Below are 6,000 nucleotides of genomic sequence, written 5' to 3' on the forward strand. Positions count from 1 at the left end.
TCCCACCCCATACCATAACCCCCGAACCGATCTTCTTCCATGACACAATGATTGACGTAACGTTCACCTCGACGTCGGTACACTCCAATCCGTTCATCGCTGTGGCTGAGGTGAAAACGCGACTCGTCAGTGAATAGAACTTGTCCAAAATGCAAGGCCGTCCAGCGTAGACGCTGTCTTCACCACTGTAGACGTGCTTGACGGTGGTTTCCTGTCAAAATGGGACGTCTGGCGTGTCTTCTGGCGACAATCCCTGCACATCTGAGGCAACGACGTACGGTTTGTGAAGATATTCGTCGAAGGCCTTGAATGCTTCTTGCAGTCACTGTTGCTGGCTGGAATCGATGTCGTAGGTGTGTTGTTCGAATCCAGTTGTCTTGTCGATTTTTGGTTACGCGTAGCCTGCCACTCCGAGGATGGTTGCTGACTGCATTTGTCTGTTGCCGACGTTGCCATAAACACCAAATGGTGTTTCTGTTGACGTTAAATTGTCTTGCAACATCACGTTCACTCGATCCTGCTTCAAGAATACAAATGGCTCGCAGACGCTCATTTTCGGACAGGCATGGCATTTCGTAATGTTGAATAATTGCGTAATTTTGTTGTTTTTCTGAGTGGTTAATGTCAGCACGATGCTAAACAATCCATATGGAATCCCGTTAACGCACATGTTTTTATACCCATTCTTGGGTATTGAAATGGATGGGGCTTTCATAAAAGTCAACTTTTGCATGGAATGCATGCTTTTCTGTAGCAGTTGCGTTTTTGTGACTTGATTCCATACATGTACTACAATATTGAAAACCAAACTTTACTTGTTTGAAAAATACACTAAAATATTGGTGTCACAGGAAAAACCAGAACCAAACCTACTAGGACAGCCAATTTGTATAGTCTCCCCTTGAATCTTTCGACACAGAAATCGCGATGTCCATATACATATACAAGTCTCCACAGTCAATACTTGAGTGAGTGAGGTTCTGCGCCTCTCTTAACAATAGTTCCCCCATGTCGCGGCGGAGGGCACATTCACACGTTTTATTCATCATCTAGTACTAGCTTCTTTTCTACCAATGAACAAAGGGAGACCACTCATGTCAGACTATTTCTCCGAGTGTATCAGTGGAGATGCTAGTTGGGGATTTCCCTGGGTGTTTAGTTCAGCCTTTCCTTCCACAGCAATAAGCGCGGACGTCCCGCCAACCTTTTACACACACCAGCAAACAGTCCCCAGTTAAAATCAACGGTCATTACCAGCAAACACCCATGACATGCAGCCCTAGAGGTTTAGCCTTGCCGGAAATGGACGATGACGCCTCGTTCTGACTTCGTGTCCATAACGTAGTTACCGTTGTCGCGGCCAACGTCCCCTCTGTTTCTAACAGATTCACTATCGCTCTTGCTCCCTATCGCTCTGCATTTCGTTGACTACAGCATCGTTTCAAGATCTTCTACTGACAAGATGTTTACAAGGCTGCATATTCAAGGTATTTAAGAATGCATTTATTGTATTTGAAAGTGTTTAATACGTACATTAGTACTGAAAATGGCCGCAGTTTGACAACAGTATCAGTGATGATGACATTGGCCGCCATTTGCAATTGTTTTGATTCAGAAATGGGTGTCTTATAAATCTCTTGTCTGCTCTGAAATGAGGTCCGTATATAAAAAAGACGGGCGATGTCGTTCAAACATTATAGATCAAATGTGTGACATTGTATAACTTTGATATCTTTTTTATACATTAGATCTGTACAAGTTTCTGTAGAGATGTGCTGCGTGTAAAATATCTATATTTGAAGCTGGGCGATGTCTTTTCATCAACGTAGCACAGTGAAACCTCGTTAACTCGAACTCCTTAACTCAATGTATTCATTGAACATGTATTTTAATGTATTTTTAAATGTGTTCATTTTTCTTTTCAGCACGGGAAGACATGATCCGGTATCATGTCACTCCTGCTGCGAGTTTATGGCCGTCGCTGGATGAGGAATCCGACTGTGTATGTAGTTTATCTACATCTCTTTTAGATTCGGGCGCAGAATAGCTCACCTTTGTTCATTTGACGATGTCCCCTCACGCACACTATTGACATTGCCCGTTTCTCTGCTTGTGATTGTGTCCTGAATTCTTTTTCATGATACGCCTTTTCCATTTACATGTTTCTAACAGTCGATCAGAACTTTTGTTTTGTGCCCAAAAGCATGTGTAACCTGTGTCTATCTTTCTGACTTTCCTCTTTTGCACATTTTATTTGAAAACTGACTATATTCCTGGCCCACTGACCTTCCTTTCTCCCTCCCTCCCCCATCACTGATGTAGCGTCCCCAGGCTGCGTCCTCGACACCCTCTCCCAACCCTCTGAGTGTTTTCACCCCCTTCTGGGCCCGCTCTGATCATGGTGAGACGCTCCCCGCCCCAGTCACGATCACCTACGTCGACTATTACCCTGTCCCTAGTGACGACGACAGTGACTACTGGGTCTACGAGGACGAGGATGACGACAGCTTCGTGGAGGACCGAGAGGTTCATCCTCTGAGGAAGGCGCTGAGGAGAATGGCTGCCTTCTGGAGGAGAATCTTCTCGTAGATTTCTCATCCAGTGTGTGTGTGTGTGTGAGTGCAATTGTAGATGTGTAAATGTGAGAGGATGTATTTTTGCATGTGTGACAGTGTGTATGTGTGTGAGGATGTGTTTTTGCATGTGTGATATATAGTGTAAGTGTGTTTGTGTGAGAGGATGTTTTTGCATGTGTGATATATAGTGTAAGTGTGTTTGTGTGAGAGGATGTTTTTGCATGTGTGATAGAGAGTGTAAGTGTGTTTGTGTGAAAGGATGTGTTTTGCATGTGTGACAGAGTGTATGTGTGAGAGGATGTGTTTTTGCATGTGTGATAGAGAGTGTAAATGTGTATGTGTTAGAGGATGTGTTTCTGCATGTGTGATGGAATGGAGAGTGCAAGTGTGTTTGTGTGAGACGATGTGATTTTGTATATGTGATATCGAGTGTAGATGTGTTTGTGTGAGAGGATGTGTTTTGGACCTGTTGTTGAGGGTAAGTGTGTATGTGTTAGAGGATGTGTTTTGTATGTGTGACAGAGAGTGTGTGTTTGTGTGAGAGGATGTGTTTTGGACCTGTTGTTGAGGGTAAGTGTGTATGTGTTAGAGGATGTGTTTTGTATGTGTGACAGAGAGTGTGTGTTTGTGTGAGAGGATGTGTTTTGGACCTGTTGTTGAGGGTAAGTGTGTATGTGTTAGAGGATGTGTTTTGTATGTGTGACAGAGAGTGTGTGTTTGTGTGAGAGGATGTGTTTTGGACCTGTTGTTGAGGGTAAGTGTGTATGTGTTAGAGGATGTGTTTTGTATGTGTGACAGAGAGTGTGTGTTTGTGTGAGAGGATGTGTTTTGGACCTGTTGTTGAGGGTAAGTGTGTATGTGTTAGAGGATGTGTTTTGTATGTGTGACAGAGAGTGTGTGTTTGTGTGAGAGGATGTGTTTTGGACCTGTTGTTGAGGGTAAGTGTGTATGTGTTAGAGGATGTGTTTTGTATGTGTGACAGAGAGTGTGTGTTTGTGTGAGAGGATGTGTTTTGGACCTGTTGTTGAGGGTAAGTGTGTATGTGTTAGAGGATGTGTTTTGTATGTGTGACAGAGAGTGTGTGTTTGTGTGAGAGGATGTGTTTTGGACCTGTTGTTGAGGGTAAGTGTGTATGTGTTAGAGGATGTGTTTTGTATGTGTGACAGAGAGTGTGTGTTTGTGTGAGAGGATGTGTTTTTTGTATGTGTTTTGTATGTGTGATAGAGAGTGTAAGTGTGTTTGTGTGAGAGGATGTGTTTTTGCATGTGTGATAGAGAGTGTATGTGTGTGAGGATGTGTTTTTACATGTGTAGTAGAGAGTGTAAGTGGTTTGTTTTTTTAGAGAATGTGTTTTTGCATGTCTGGCAGTGTATATGTGTGAGGATGTGTTTTTGCATGTGTGATAGAGAGTGTAAGTGTGTATGTGTCAGAGAATTTGTTTTTGCATGTGTGACTGAGAGTTGGTTCGAGAGGATGTGTGATAGAGAGTGCATGTGTGTATGTGTGTTAGAGAGTGCAAATGTGTATGTGTGTTAGAGAGTGCAAGTGTGTTTGTGTGAGAGGATGTGTTTTTGCATGTGTGATAGAGAGTGTATGTGTGTGAGGATGTGTTTTTACATGTGTAGTAGAGAGTGTAAGTGGTTTGTTTTTTTAGAGAATGTGTTTTTGCATGTCTGGCAGTGTATATGTGTGAGGATGTGTTTTTGCATGTGTGATAGAGAGTGTAAGTGTGTATGTGTCAGAGAATTTGTTTTTGCATGTGTGACTGAGAGTTGGTTCGAGAGGATGTGTGATAGAGAGTGCATGTGTGTATGTGTGTTAGAGAGTGCAAATGTGTATGTGTGTTAGAGAGTGCAAGTGTGTTTGTGTGAGAGGATGTGTTTTTGCATGTGTGATAGAGAGTGTATGTGTGTGAGGATGTGTTTTTACATGTGTAATAGAGAGTGTAAGTGGTTTGTTTTTTTAGAGAATGTGTTTTTGCATGTCTGGCAGTGTATATGTGTGAGGATGTGTTTTTGCATGTGTGATAGAGAGTGTAAGTGTGTATGTGTCAGAGAATGTGTTTTTGCATGTGTGACTGAGAGTTGGTTCGAGAGGATGTGTGATAGAGAGTGCATGTTTGTATGTGTGTTAGAGAGTGCAAATGTGTATGTGTGTTAGAGAGTGCAAGTGTGTTTGTGTGAGAGGATGTGTTTTTGTATGTGTGTTAGAGAGTGTAAGTGTGTTTGTGTGAGAGGATGTGTTTTTGCATGTGTGACAGAGTGTTTGTGTGAGAGGATGTGTTTTTGCATGTGTGATAGAGAGTGTAAGTGGGTTTTTTGAGAGAATGTGTTTTTGCATGTCTGGCAGTGTATATGTGTGAGGATGTGTTTTCGCATGTGTGACTGAGAGTTGGTTCGAGAGGATGTGTGATAGAGAATGCATGTGTGTATGTGTGTTAGAGAGTGCAAATGTGTATGTGTGTGAGAGAGTGCAAGTGTGTTTGTGTGAGAGGATGTGTTTTTGCATATGTGCATGAGAGTTTGTGTGAGAGGATGTGTGATAGAGAGTGCATGTGTGTTAGAGAGTGCAAATGTGTATGTGTGTTAGAGAGTTCAAGTGTGTTTGTGTGAGAGGATGTGTTTTTGCATATGTGACTGAGAGTTTGTATGAGAGGATGTGTGATAGAGAGTGCATTAGTGTATGTGTGTTAGAGAGTGCAAATGTGTATGTGTGTTAGAGAGTGCAAGTGTGTTTGTGTGAGAGGATGTGTTTTTGCATGTGTAACTGAGAGTTTGTATGAGAGGATGTGTGATAGAGAGTGCATTAGTGTATGTGTGTTAGAGAGTGCAAATGTGTATGTGTGAACGAGAGTGCAAGTGTGTTTGTGTGAGAGGATGTGTTTTTGCATATGTGACTGAGAGTTTGTATGAGAGGATGTGTGACAGAGAGTGCATTAGTGTATGTGTGTTAGAGAGTGCAAATGTGTATGTGTGAACGAGAGTGCAAGTGTGTTTGTGTGAGAGGATGTGTTTTTGCATGTGCTGGTGAGTATGTATAAGGGGATGTGTTTTGCATGTTTGTTTGACTGTTTTTGTGAGAGGATGTGGGTTGGTGCCCCGGTAATAAAGTATTTCTCCCTTTGGACTGTTTTGGCTACACCCTTTCGGTTTATGTGTGGACATGCTCTTTCGATCTCCTTTTCCTTTGTTTTGGCTCACCCTTTGGCTGACATTTCTAAGTTTATTCAGTTCTCTGATATGGGAGAACAGTTTTTGTGCTCACTTTTGGCCCTGCTTTAAATACTTTCTTTGACACATGCCATTCCATTTCTTAAATATATCTAAATAAATATGGAATAATGGTATACACATGAGTTTGTTTTCCTTCCTTCTAACGACTAGGTGACAGCAACACAGCAGTAAAGACAGGTGTTAATATAATT

The sequence above is a fragment of the Haliotis rufescens genome, unplaced genomic scaffold, assembly GCF_023055435.1.
Source record: "Haliotis rufescens isolate VD_foot unplaced genomic scaffold, xgHalRufe1.0.p SCAF_23, whole genome shotgun sequence".
Classification (NCBI taxonomy): Eukaryota; Metazoa; Mollusca; class Gastropoda; order Lepetellida; family Haliotidae; genus Haliotis; species Haliotis rufescens.